Source organism: Bacillus rossius, chromosome 17 (genome assembly GCF_032445375.1).
Source record: "Bacillus rossius redtenbacheri isolate Brsri chromosome 17, Brsri_v3, whole genome shotgun sequence".
Lineage (NCBI taxonomy): Eukaryota > Metazoa > Arthropoda > Insecta > Phasmatodea > Bacillidae > Bacillus > Bacillus rossius.
In genome coordinates, this window is record NC_086344.1 from 24883534 (window position 1) to 24898647 (window position 15114).

At 35.5% G+C, this 15114-nt stretch overlaps 1 long non-coding RNA gene across 1 annotated transcript in view; it reads left to right on the plus strand.

Moving 5' to 3' along the window:
* LOC134540787 (uncharacterized) overlaps positions 1–15114 on the plus strand; it is a 660317-nt gene that overhangs the window by 319139 nt on the left and 326064 nt on the right. The window lies entirely within an intron of this gene.

Consider the following 15114-nt stretch of genomic DNA (forward strand, 5'->3'; position numbering starts at 1 on the left):
AATATAGCTGGAGCATCTAATAAATTGTTTTCTTTTAGTCGAGAACCGAGAAGTTCTGCACCGTCCTTAGGTAATGCAAGATCCCGTACCAAATCATTCAGTTCTTGCTGTTTTAAAGGTCGAAGGTCATTTGCAGGGTAAAAATTTTCACCACTGCTTTGCAGATGATCACTTTGTTCTGAGTTTTGTGATAAAGGCGTTTCGAAGCTGTTAGTGTTTGTAGGAACTGGTATGGGTAATTCGGGTCCATGTGAAACTGGCTTTGTTACAGACGAAACAGGATAGCCTACACAATTTTGGCGCGGTTTTTAGAATTATATTATGTTGCATTGGTCAAACAAAAATAACAATCATCTGTATGATTTTTTTGTTCCCGCCACAACATAGGAATACCGAATGACAATGATTTTGATATACCGTATGTCCACTGTCTTAACACTTCAATACATAGCCGGCATACTGTATGCGGAACCCACTGTTTCTCTTGGTAACATAACCTCATTCCGAAGTAAGCATAAGCATTTTTTTTTTACAAAGTCTGTTATTTTTAATCTTTGCTTAAATATTATATATTGTCCGCAAATATAGCAAAATACATTTCGATTGTTTTTGCAACTCCGAGGAGCCATAGTTACAGATTTAATAAAACAATATTTTATCACACTCTTTTTTTTTTTGCAGTTTAAACCACTATGAATAGTCATAAAACTAGACATAAAACTTTTTTTTATACTTTTTCTCACATGGGAAAGGCAGGTTAGTAACAACAGACTATAGGTAGAGACCGGAAATATTCGCGAATTCAATGACCTACAGGATAGAATCCAAGATGCTCTTTGCACTCGGACAAATTACATCTGCTCATTGGCTACTGACTCGTGACAAATATTAAATAGAATGCTTTTGATTCGATTCTTCTTTCGTTGAGGATTATTCATTGGCTATGATTCCTTCAGACAACCTGTGGTCCAATCACTGAAGCAGCAAAAGGTTAAACACATTTGGATTCTAGCATATCACGAAATGAAACCACGAATTTTTCCAGTCTCTAACTATAGGATGGTCGGTCATAGAGTATAGAATATAAATATAGATCATGGGATCAATTTTGTAAAAAAAAAAAAAAACAACCCAATTTACTGATGTAACGAACTATTATATATGTATCTATATACAAAAAGATTGTGATGTGATACGTTAAAACAAAGTAAGTTTATATTTGCTGTATACAGACCAACATCTACATGATAAATGATTGTGATTAATTTATTTAAAAAAATCTATTTCATCGCAGACCTGTGTTACGTGGACTGCAGAGACGTATTTTACGAAGTTCTGGACGCACTGTTAGTTTGGCGTGGGTGTTCGCGCGACGCCCCGACACTTTGGCTGGAAGGCCGCTGTGGTAAACAGGTGTGTGTAGGTGTCTGAAAGCCAGTGAGGTTACGTAATGACAGTTAATTCACAGGGTGTCCCATAACTCAACGTCAAGCCGAACACAGTTGGCGGGCCAATTGATCATGGTTCTGAATAAAAAGCACAATTTAAAAAAAAAATTAGTGGTCTGTAAAGTCGGTTTACGGACGATAGTTTAACGTGACAACGTCATAACAAAACATTGATGAAATGTATGAAAAGTAGGGAATAAATGGGAGTGTTTCAAGTTTAATGTGCCTCGAAAAAGTCAAATCGATGGTTGTTCCAATCGAGTGGAAGAGAGATAGATGCGGCGCAAGCGTACAATGAGCGTAACGGGACAATGTGCGTTACGGGACACTTTTTCGTGCGTGCAGCCGGCTTTCATCGATTTATTAGACGTTGTCACGTCAAAAATAAAGTCTTAGTTTTTCAGATAAAAGCATTTTGTAAAAAAAAACATTTGTACTACCCATTTTGCGCCAAATAATTAGATACGAAGACTAAATATATTTGCTACACAATAATAAATTACCCTACTGTTGATAACAATTAAAAATAAAATCAAACGTGATATACATTTAGGGGGGGTGATATCTTTTCACGACTTATGTAGGAACAATTTTTATTCGGTTAACTTTATCTAGTCCCACTGTAAAAAAAAAAAAAACTTTGCTAACTTAGCTAGTTATTTGCTTTAATTAGCCATATTTTCAAATAATTTGATTAGTTAACAATATTTTTTTACGAATAACTAGGGACAGGCATTTTTCGCGAAAAAAAAAATAATATGAACGCCTATTAGACTGCAGCAGGGTATGTATACCCTCACCAGCGGTTTTTTCCTTGTGATTGGCAGCCGTCTGCGATAGAAGTCGTTGCCTTTTTGACAGAGCCACTCAGGACGCGTTTGCTTCCGCACCGAGTGACTGTGATTGGTGTTGTAACAGTAGACATCTAGTAAGTAACAGCAGTCTGTTTGTGCCAGATGACGGGAACATATGCCAGTTCCTGAAACGTCGCAACTGTTTGTCACAGGAAACCTATTGTTTTCATGTGTGTTGTCGTTGTGTTGTCTATAACATATGTTTATTTTCATATGTGTGTTCGTATAATTGCTGGGTTTTCCAGTTTTTGTTGTCTAACTGCATTCAATTTTGAATCTGTCTCGTCGTTGCTAGCCAACGGTGTTCGTCTGTGCTGTTATTTTTTTATGACAATTCCTTCCACGGAATTCTTGTGCTGTCTGATATTTAAGATTGAATATGTTATTCTGTGCTGTCGTCGTTTTGTTTTCCACAATACCTGTTTAGGTTCATCGTTGGGTTTCATTGTTTGATATAAGCTGGTTTGGGCTTGTTTTTGTGGGTTTATGTTTTCATTTTGACGTTAAAATGTCTAATAAATCGATGAACGCCGGCTGCACGCACAAAAAAAGTGTCCCGTAACGCACATTGTCCCGCTACGCTGTGTCCCGTTACGCTCATTGTACGCTTGCGCCGCATCTATCTCTCTTCCACTCGATTGGAACAACCATCGATTTTACTTTTTCTAGGCACATTAAACTTGAAACACTCCCATTCGTTTTATACTTTTCCTATCATTGTCCTATCCTTAACAGAATAACACAGATTGGAAGAAGTTAAATAGCAAACATGTATAAAAGTTATCGTTAAAATAATCTCTTCGTTAAAGTAATAAACATATTTGGATTAATGAGTGAAAATAAAAGTAAATTTATCAATTAAATTGTAGATTTCATTTCACTCCTTCTTTGTATCCATACAAAATAGTGATATTCAATAAAAATTATTCAATTTTATTCATAAAAGTATGCAATCATTTCATCAATGTTTTGTTATGACGTTGTCACGTTAAACTATCGTCCGTAAACCGACTTTACAGACAACCAATTTTTTTTATTTCTTATTTTGAATTTACGGACTTTTTCCATGACAGACAGTGCAAAACTGCACTGACATATGTCGAAGGAATTATATTAAATCAAAATTCCCCATTGCATGAATCAATTAATGAAAGTAGGTATGTACCTGAAAAAAATTCGCACAATTCCGAGACAAATACGATGCTACAGTGTTTTAAACGTCAGCTAGTCTCGGAATCTTTTCGCGAAATATGCATGCGCCTACCAGTGTTACCAATTACTACGGATTTTCAGTAATTATCACTTGATTTAGACGTCCAGTTACGGTATTTTGAATGTTGTTTATGTATTACCGGAAACAAAAAAAAAATTAATTACATGTTGGCTGCATATTTATGGTAGAATAATTTTGAAAAAAAAAAATATTTATTTTTACCTAATTGATATTATTGGGTGTTTTACAGAAATAAATCAATTCACTAGGAGAGTTAATAATCTGAGCATGCTAAGTTTGCAGTACGTACCAAAAGTACATATACTGGTACTTATTTTTTAAAAAAAAATTAAACTTCTTTTAGACCTGTGTAATTTGAAACGATTTAATTGATGTTTTAAGCTCATTACTATCTAAGCTTTAGTATTAGGTGCACCCTTCATCACGTTTGCTTTACATGTATGTTAATTGTCTCCGTAAATGTGATTACTGATGGACGTGCCTCGTTGTTGACATCGCTGCCCTATGCACGAGTCTTCTAAATAATATTTTTTTTTTCCTTAAAGGTATAGCATGTTTGATTTTATTTTGAATTGTTATCAATGTTATTCATAATTCCGTGGCTAAACATATTGGCTACTGTACCTAATAGTTTGGTGCCAGAGAGTGATTTTAAAACTTGGGTAAAAAAAAAAAAATTGCGTATAACTGAAAGCTACGTCACACTCTGAAATATATAGGCCTATATTTTTTAATTCATAACCTTGATTTACGGGACTATCAACTTTTCTCGACTTGGCGTTGAGTTATGGGACATTCTATATAACTATTTAAAAAAAAAAAAAAAATACGTGTGTTTTTTTTTTTGAGCGCTGTGTTCGTGCGCGGTTACACAAGATTTATCATTGGAGGGCGATCATCCGTTTAGGACGAGCGTTGGTGGAGAAACCTTACGGAGATTGTGGTAGAGTGAATAATTGTGGCGGGGAGTGTGTGTGTGGGGGGGGGGGGGGGGGGTGTGGATTTGTTTTGCACGGAGTGTTTCGAATGTTGTCTGCGTGGACTCGTAATGGATCGTCAACAGCCCCGTTTGTACGTGCCTGCCGATGTCGCGTCTCGTCACGTGCAGTGACGGCTTTAATTTTTTATTTTGCCGGGAGATGGATTGTGGAAGAGGAGTGGGGAGGGGAGGAACTCGTATTAACGACGACGCCAGGCGCTGTCGAGGTGCCGAAGCGGCGAGAAATTATTTACGAGCGTCGTTCGGGAGTTGTTGACCACGAGGAAGACTACGATTCACTGATCCCCGATCAGTTACGAAAAAAAATAATTATATATCCGAAGTCCGCAGCTCGCTAGAGGTAGGGATGTAAAAAAAAAATAACACTTTTTTTTTAATATAGGTACATTTCCACGATTTTAGATTATTTTAAAAGTTGCTGACCTAACCTTATCGACCTTTTCCACTGTAGTTACGGTCAACTGGATAAACGTAAGACCGGGTTTATAAAACTACGCAAAGAAACGCAACGACGCAATAACCAATGCAAATAAACTCACTTTGAAATATGTGGAACAGTACAGAACACGAATTTCTTCTATGGGCTTTTTTTTTGTTGATAATTCCTGTTTTTTATAAAGACATGAGTAATTGTAAATAATTATTTTAAAAGTGGCCTTCTATGTACAATAACCGCTGCGTCTTTTAAAGTTTCCTCAACACTCTACTTCAAAAATGGAAAGTGGAAACGCAAAGCGAAACTCAAAACAGTTGAAAGTTGTGCGGTGTTTACGTTGCGGTTTTGCGTGTTGCTTAGTTTACAAACGAGTATTTTGAAAAACCCTTCATTATTTAAATTTTTCCATATTGCGTTTCTTGCACAGCTTATAAATCCGGCCTACACCTACCCTCCGGTAAAAGTTAAAAAAAAAAGTGTATAAAAAAAGGAACTAATGTTTGCTAGATTGAGCCCTTTTTTATGTGTAAGATCTTAGCTCGTGAATGCGACGGAAATCAAGAAACGGAAATCTGTAACAACCACAATGCTGCTATTTGTAGCGGATAGTGGGAGCCAAAGTTCTCAAAGCCAAAGGTTAACTTTAAAGTATTAACGGTTTAGTGAATTTTAACAAGATTGATTGACAATGTTTAAATAAGATTTCTTGTCGAAAATCATGTCCAAAGGCGGAGTTTAGCCTATTTTTTAAAAGTCTTTTTCGCTTTTATAGGAGACGTTTCATTATATGGTTTAAAATTTGTGTCTGCTAATCAAATGATTCAATAGTCGACATAGCTGCTCCAGCAGCGAATTCTAGAGGCGGGTGCGGAAAATACTTGTGATTCGCGTCCAGATATGTGATTGAAAACCCAATTCCCGTACATTTATCAGGCTCAGCATTATTTTTGAAGGATTCAAAGTTAACCTTCGTGTTAGAATTTCCTACCATAAGTGTATTGTAACATGAGAACACGTGATTTTGCTCGTTACCGAGGTTACATGTTACACATCTCTGGCGAGTACTGAAACACTCGCTCACGTTTTTTTTTAAATTATAATATACTATACTACGCCTACATTTTATTTCTATCACATAAAAAGAAAATCTGAAGATGCGCGTAGGCAACTTATTCGGTCGTTTGACCCGAGCCCAGTGAATTTTAGGTGCCTCCATTCGGAGCGATTTTGCCGACCGCTGCGCCCCTGGTGGTTGTCTCGGCGAACTGAAACACGCCAACCCACGCGCGCGCGCGCACCACCAAACAGCAGGTCCATTAATTAACGAAAAAAGTTGTCCACAAACGCCTTGTCACCTCATCCCAAGGAAAAAAAGTGAAACGTCAACCGTAGAGTTGTAAACCTTTAATAATTTGTCACTTTGTTTTCACGAATAAAACTGGTTGCAAATTAACCCAGTGATCATCGGAAAGTTATGGATGTCTTCGCGAATGTACCGGTTCTTAAATATGAACTCACAATAATCTTATCGAAGTGTTGACAAAAAAAGCTTTCAAAACTTCTTTCCTGTTCGCCCTGCAGATCCAGGTATATTACAAAGTTCATTTTTCTTTTGTAACATAATGGAAACTTCTGAAAAATTGTAGACACTTTAGGGATATTCTGGGGATTTTTTTGGAATATTCCAGATACGTCTGGAACGTTCTAGAGACAACGTTCAAAGCTTCCTATACTTATGTTTGGACAATACGAAAATAATTTTTTTTATGTAATGTATTAATTTCCTCACTACAATTAAGAAAATTAAACAGGAAAATCTAGTACTCACAAAAGCAAGCTTGTGTGTGAGTGCAATTAGTCAGTTTAATCTACTTGCGGTATTTTGAATTATTCAACTTCTTAAAAATTGTTACAACTGACAATTAAATAAATATATATAACTTAAGAAATCATACGTTAGTTTTTATAAATTTTAAAGTACAAAAAAAGCAATTAATTTAAGTACAAGATTAAGTATAAGATTTAATTAAGAAATATTCTATAAATAAAATATAAAAAAATAATAAGATAAAAAGTAAAAGTATATGTCTTACAAAGGTATATTCAACTTTCTTTTTAATGTTAAAGAAATCTTTTCATCAGTAAAATTATCTGGCCAAAGACTGACATTTTAAAAATAATATTTTTTTTATTTAATTTTTCAGGAAACATATGTTCAACAGTTTTCGCATATTTTATGCAGCTAAAATGTTCCGGTTGTTTTCTATACACGAATTCATAATTTTATCATGGCAGTTTGCTTGAAATCTTGTCCTTCAGTGTTGATTAGGCTGTGTGCTGTTAATCTAGTGAAATATTTCATTAAAATAACATCACACAAGCACTTTTTTATTTTCTTTAAACTGTTCTTGCAATGGGGAACATTTATTAAAAACATTAAGTAGGACATACGCCATTTCTAGTCTATACTGCAATTAGTTTTGTAAATGGAACCGAAATATCCATGTTAAATTACAGAAGTTTGTAAATTCGTACATTTACAAGATGATAACAGTATCACTACAAAATAGTGTTTGCAGTCCTACTGGTTTCAGAATCCCACCCGGACATTTAGGTATGCTTTGTGTTATCCCAACTCCTTCAATGGTTAAAAGTTATTTGTATTGTCGGGAATGGTGTCAAAACCTTTTTCTTTTTGGCACGACACATTTTCATGATCCTGGTTTTGCAAAAAAAAAAAAAACTTACTGTTAACGTGTTTTAAATCCATGGTTAGAGATACGGAAATTTCGCGCATTCATTTAGTCGCAAGTTAGAATGCAAACCGTCACACTGGCACTCTGTTCCTTATTGGACCACAGTTATGTGGACACGCCCCTCTACGACCGTGAGCCAAAGATGCCCAGTCAGGAGAGAAGTAAGCGAATCAGGTAGTGCCAATTAACAAGGATAAAAATGTTCTGGCTAAGAAATCAACCAATGAGAAAGCAAACGTGGGTTGAACAGACCTATGACTTTAAATTCTACCCTGAGGTCAGACAGTTTACGAAATTCCAGGTCTCTGTCCATGACGCGCTACAGACATCTCTGGAAGCCGACTGACAAGTCACAACTTGTTCACACTTGTCACCGACTATCTCAAAAGGATCAGACTACGGAGATTATTACTTCAAATAGATATAGCGTTCAGCAGTTGCTGCTATTTACTGCACTTTTTTTCTTATCACACCTCGTAGTTCTACGTCAGCTCACTAACGTTGCAAGCAGTGCTGCCACTGCTATCTGTGTTTTCGTAAAGTAACTTGATATATCAGGTATGGTTTTAACTGTTAATGCTGTTAAGAGTACAATAACATGTTATGTGTAAGTGGTTTGTTTCCAAATATATGAAAGCAGGAAAATTAAGTTTACAGTAGTGTTGAAATGGTGCAGAATAACAACGTGTGTAATGTGCAATTTACTTAACCGTAGCCACAAAGCCTCGCTACATTACGTTACTCTTCACAGGAGTGCAAGTGTAACAAACATAGAGCCAAGCAGCAATGCAGTTATACAACGATCCTTCAGATTGTGACACATTATTTCGTTTATCTACATTTCTTTACGCTCTAATGACGTCATTGCATAGACTAGCCTAAAAATGTGTAATGGATTTTCACTTACAAAACTGAGAAAAGATTTGTTTTATAAACAGGGGCGTAGCCAGGGGGCGGTTTTAGGGGTTCAACCCCCCCCCCCCCCCCTAGCACCAAATCTTTAATTAATTTCTTATTCATCATTCAAACAAATTTCATATTAAAATTAATAAAAATTTTACCATTACAATATTTAAATTTAAGTATCTAAAACTGTTAAAATAGCACTATTTTACACCTTAAAATCCAAATTTTCCCGGGGGAGAACCCCCGGACTCCCCGCTATAATACGGGGGGGGGGGGGGGGGGGGACATGCTTCTTAACACCCCCCCATACACAAATCCTGGCTACGCCACTGTTTCTGAACACTAGACTTTTACTTCCTTCCCCTAATTCACGAGCACTTGGAGATACCACTAAGTACCAGGGTTTTTGTATTTTATGTATGTATTTTGTCAAATCTGTATTTCGTGGTGTTACTGAGAAAAATAGTTGGTAAACAGCATAAATAGGAATAAAAATTTTTCCTTAAATAATGAGACGAAATCGTACTTGCCATTTTTTTTTAATGTCTGAAACATCCAAAATGAATGTGCTTTGCACTTCTGACTTCTGGTCACGGTAACCGTTTTCTTCACATTGGTTATTACAAAAAAAAAATGAAACTAAAAAGAAACTAAAAAACATGCTTTTATAGAAAATCCAACTAAAAAATAGAAAATAAATTTTAATACATTTGAATTAAGAATAGTGTAAATGAGAAAAAAATGTATTTTATTGTAAAAAAGTGTGGGGTGCTTTTTAAGATATTATCAAAATGATAATCCTTCTACTCATATCTGTCAATAACTATTGACACCATGAACACCACGCTTTTTTTTACAATAAAATACTTTTTTTCTTATTTATACTATTCTTAATTCAAATTTATTAAAATTTATTTTCTATTTTTTAAGTTGGATTTTCTATAAAAGCGTGTTTTTTAGTTTTTTTAAACTATTATTTATTTTTCATTTTTTGGTCGGATTTTCTATAAAAGCATGTTTTTTAAACTATTATTTAATTTCATTTCTTAGTTGGGTTTACTTTATTACATCAATTTACTATTAAAGTGAGTTTGAGTAGATATTGGCTGCTTTTAAAATATATATTCGATATAGCATGTTGAAGAACTGTAGTACACAATATTTTCAATATCCTACTATGAAAATCTTTTGGTCTCATTTTAACCAGCGTCAAAGCAGTCACAGAGGGCCCCATTGAAGTCATTCAACTGCCATTAATTTTGAAAGGCGTTCTCGTAAAGAAATATTATTACCTTATTTACCAAAACGCGACCATCATTTTAAAACTACTCAGCTGGAACATGCTGTGAATTAACAATTCCCGCAGATCGTAATAAACATCTCTTCAGAGAAAACCGGACCTGTTCGGCTGGAATGAAAAAGCCAACACACTTTGCCCATGACTTTTTCTGCAAGGTTTTTAGTAGGAGGAGCGAGCTGATTCTGGGACACAGTAAACAATCAAACAGGTGGGTGTGGCGCTCCAACGGGTGGGAGTGGCACCACGTGTCCGGGAGCCATGTGGAGGGAATCCTCAGGTGGTAGTTGACGTCATGTGCAGCGTCATATGCTCGGGCGACGGCATCTTGGTTCTAATTTAGGGAGCTAGGGAGCACTAGTGTCGCACACCGCATTTATTTTTACAAGTACAAAAATGGAAGGTATCGCGGTGGCGGGGATTCGATCCGTCAACCTTTGGATTGGTAGTCAGCAATGCTAACCACATGGCCACAAGGCCAGTTGGAAATAATAATTTAAGATGTGGTATATATACTTATAAAAAAAGGGCGTGACACTAGTGCTCCCTAGCTTCCTAAATAAGATCCAAGATGCCGTCGCCCGAGCAGACGACGCTCCACGTGACGTCAACTACCACCTGAGGATTCCCTCCACGTGGTTCCCGGCCACGCCCCACCCGGCCACGCCCCACCCGGCCAAATGGTGCCACGCCCACCTGCTGCCACGCTCACCCGGACACGTGGTGCCATGCCCAGCTGTTGGAGTGCAACACCAACCTGTTTGATTGTTTACTGTGCCCCAGAACCAGCTCGCTCCCCCTACAGTGTTTATCATTAACATTAACACTAAAAAATAAAATTTACCACTATAAAACTCCACACACTCTCTGACAGACAACGCACAGCTTGAACCGGTGTGTCTAAAAGCATCAAAATTTGCACGAGTTCCTTACGTAATGTAAGGATTTTGGAAATTTCATTCCTTAAGGGTATCAAATAGGGAAAGAAAGTTTGTATAGAAGTTTATCATTTTTGAAGTTGTAAATATGGAAATTGGTGTTTTTTGCTTCGGTTGATTTATAAAAGTCAGTTGTGTGTTTTGGTAATTCATCAAAAATGAAGATCAAATACGAAAAAAATTCGTCTGCAGTTTCATCACGGGAAAAAGTAATAAACATATAAAAAGACTTAAGTCCATAAGTGCTTCATAATGCTGGTTCTAAACATTTTTTTTATTTGGAGTTGGATGCCTTATTTTATTGCGAATATTAAGGATATTATTTGGGATGCAACACTAAGCGCCTGGATAATGTATAGTTTAACAAAGTTCTAAAACAACCATAAAGCTTGTCGCTGTCAGAAAATGATTTCAGTGAAACAACTAGGGGCAACGCTTTTATTTTCACACATTTATCTGACGTGTTATATTCGCCCAACCATTTTACGACATCAACACGTTTTGCGGTGTTTGTAGAGTTTTTTTTTCCTTCAATTAAACCTTAAACAGTACAATCTTTATTATTTCGAATGAATCAGTTGTTCAGCTCACATTTCAAAGGCGCATTTCAGTTTTAAGAAGCACTGTAAACCATAAATTCTAAACTTATTTTTTTTTTCCGTATTGAACCTGTAACTAAATTTTGACTCTTTCTTTATACTTAAGCTTCTGCTGGACGAGAAGTTCTAGTTTGTTGTTGACGGTTTAGGCTATTGCATGTCGCCTAGTAATATACGGGTTACGTCTAATGGTACAATGTTTTGGACCATATAATTATATCTTGCGGGGGGAAAAAGGCAAAATGGGTAATAATAGTAGACCTGCAAAATTCGCATTTTTATCTGGTGACAATCAAGATTGCACATGTCTGTAAACTGGATAATTCACGAATGAATCTGCGGTACTTATCGTATACGGATTATATTTCAGTTTGATATTAATTTACATGTATATGAAAGTAATTTTAAATTTAAATTTATTTTTTAATTAAATGTGCTAAAATTCTTGTATTTATAAATTTTTACAACATTTTGTAAAAATAATTATATGCTAAAATGAATTAATTTTTATACAAAAACATGACACCAACTTACTGCTGACAAGCCATAGTAACCGATTATTATCTCCTGGTAAATGGAAAATTCATACTTTGTAAACATTTCGCTGATATTAAACCTCATGTTGTTTTGTTAATTTATTATCACTCAAATGTGAAATATATGGCGGTAAAAATAAATTATATTAGACTAATCACTTTTATTTTACAAAATAAACTACATAACAAGATAAACGACAATTCTATTGGAATTATAAACAAAGGCAGTAGGCTATTCCTATAACTGTTGCGGCCCGTATCACTGCGATTTGTTAGAGATATAAAAACATAGTTTACTTTACTTTATACAAGAAAGTAGTTAATTTGGTTGGTTTCCATCCAGTTAAAGATACAAGTATTGCTACATCTCATGGAAAAACATTTATTTTTGATGTGTAACGTCTTAGCTCTCGGTATTCAGCATTTGGTAGGATTAATTTCGGTAATGGAACGGACGGAAGTCGCATTGAACGGAAATGTGTAACCACGGTGCTACCATCTGTGGCGGATGGCGTGAACCAAAGTTCACAAAGCCAAAGGAAAACTTTTTAGTATAATTTTTTTAAATGGATTTTATCAAGATAGGCAGTATTTTAATTAAACTTCTTGTCGAAAGTTAAGTCCAAAGCCGGGTTTAATTTCCCCCCCCCTTTTTTTCGCTTTTATTGAAGTCGTTTCATCATTAGAGACCCGGAAATTTCGCGTATTCTTTTGGCCTCAGGGTAGAATTCAAAGTTATAGGTGTGCTCGACCCAATTTTACTTTCCATTGGTTGATTTCTTAGCGAGAACATTTTTATCCTTGTTATTTGGCACTACCTGATTCGCTTACTTCTGTCTTGGCTAGGCATCGTTGGCTCACGGTCGTAGAGGGGCGTGTCCACACAACTGCGTGCCAATCATGAACACAGAGCGACAGTGTGAAGGTTTGCATTCTAGCTTACGACTAAATGAATCCGCGAAATTTCCGGGTGTCTATTCATTATATATTTTAGCATTTCGGTCTGCAACTCGAATGATTCGATAGTCGACGCAGCTGCTCCGGCATCGGACTCTAGCGGCGGGTGCTGAAACTACTGTGATTCGCAAGCAATATAGTTTGCGTATATTTTTATCACACTAAGCATTATTTTAAAGAATTCTTCGTTAAATTTAATGTCTAATTTTTGTACTAAGTGTATTTTGAACACGAGAACACAAGACCTTCTCGCTATCGAGTTTAGATTTTACACATTTCTGGCGAATAATGAAAGACTCGCGCACATGTTTATTTTAAAATAAAACATACCTTATGTCTATCTGAAACTATAAAGCTTAATGAAAGTAATTTTTTTTTTCTTTTTAAGTCGGTCGAGTAGTTTTTCGGGTTCTCTTCTTACAAACAAATTAACTTCCTAACCACATTCTATTTATAATTTGAATATGGTAATGGAATATTTTTTAAGAGAAAATTGATTACCTTTAAAATTTGGATCACTTTACACTCTAAATTTTTTGTTTTATTAGTAACAAAAGTAAAGTTTTCTCTGGAAAGAAAGTAATAGGAAGTATTTAAATATTTCTAATGATGTCAGAGGAATCACGGATGTAGGGGTGTATTTTTAGTAGCTACACAGAAAATTTTTTTTTCATTTTCGTTTACAAACGATTCCTTTGGGTAAACCAGCTGCCAGTAAATATTTTTTAATACTACAATACATTAATTGTATCTTTGTTAAAAAAATACATGGCAATGGTTAATTTTTTGCATTTATGAAATAGTTTTTTTGGATATAATACTGAGTATTTCTCACGAAAATTGACACCTAATTATATATATCAATTGACATTTTATTCAAGCATAATTTTTTTAAACTATAGAAACGATAAACTAATGTTCGATCAATTGACTGCATTTTATTATGCTTATTAATGTTCGCAGTTAATACTGAAAAGATAGTCATAAAACTGTTCACAAATATATTTTAACTATCGGAGGTAATAGGGAACAACACAAAAGCATAAATGCCCTGGTAAGAATCCGAATCCAGTAGCTATTTCTGCGAACACTATTTTGTGGTGATACAGTAGTTTTCATGCAAATGTGCAAATTTACAAAAATGTTGTGTTTTTACTTGAAGGTTTATTTTCTGTTCACAAAAAAAAAGTCAGTATATTTTGATGGATGTAGTTTAGGCGTAGGCAACGTGCGCAACATTCATAAATTTTAATTTCCATAGCGGATTTCTCCCCCTTTTGGTTTGTTAACTCAGCCCTCTTAGCATAAGCCCTACCGGCCTGGGGCCTCCATAGGCGAGGATACGGAAAACTTCGTATATGCGAATCGGGGGAGGTGTTAGAGCTTCAGCTGTGACCATAGGCTAGGGCTACCCATCCCAGCATAGTCACCACCTCGGACCCTCTACGTCACTCAGCTGGGCAGACAGTTCGTCGCCTGAGAATTGGAGTGTTCTATGTCCATTGAAGTCGGAACTGAGATATAAGCATTTGAAAGTTCAAACAACTATGAATATCATGACATAGAAAAAAAAATATTGGTCTTAAATTAGGAACAAACATTTTTATGTGCGTAGACATGTGTGGATATAGTACAAATGAATACTAATATTAATTTCTGGTCCATAGCATAAAAAACCTAAAAAGTGGACATAGAACACTCCAATACTCAGGCGGCGAGTTGGCTGTGCCCTTGGGGTTGGGTGGACCCCTGGGTCCAGGCCCCGGGACCAGACCTCTTTATTTTTAAATGTTTAAATATCATAATTTTTTACAAACTAAAAAAAAATTGAATATTTTTTTTTATCCAATGAAATTTGAAAAGATTTTTACACACCTACAGCTAATTTTATTTTTCTGTAACTATTTTCATTTTTATCTTAGTGTGTGAAATAAATAATATATATACTTGCTGTGGTTATTTTAAAGTAAAACATAATTTTATAAACAAAGCTTAGTTTGGACTTATAAAAATAGTAACCATAATTATTATACCCTGTATTTTCAGGTTAAGTAACTTTCTAAAAAAAGAGTGTAGGTAAGAGATAACCATGCAATTATAATGTGGCAGGTGACTGTAAAATTGGGTTGGGGGGGAGGGCGGGAAGTCTCCGT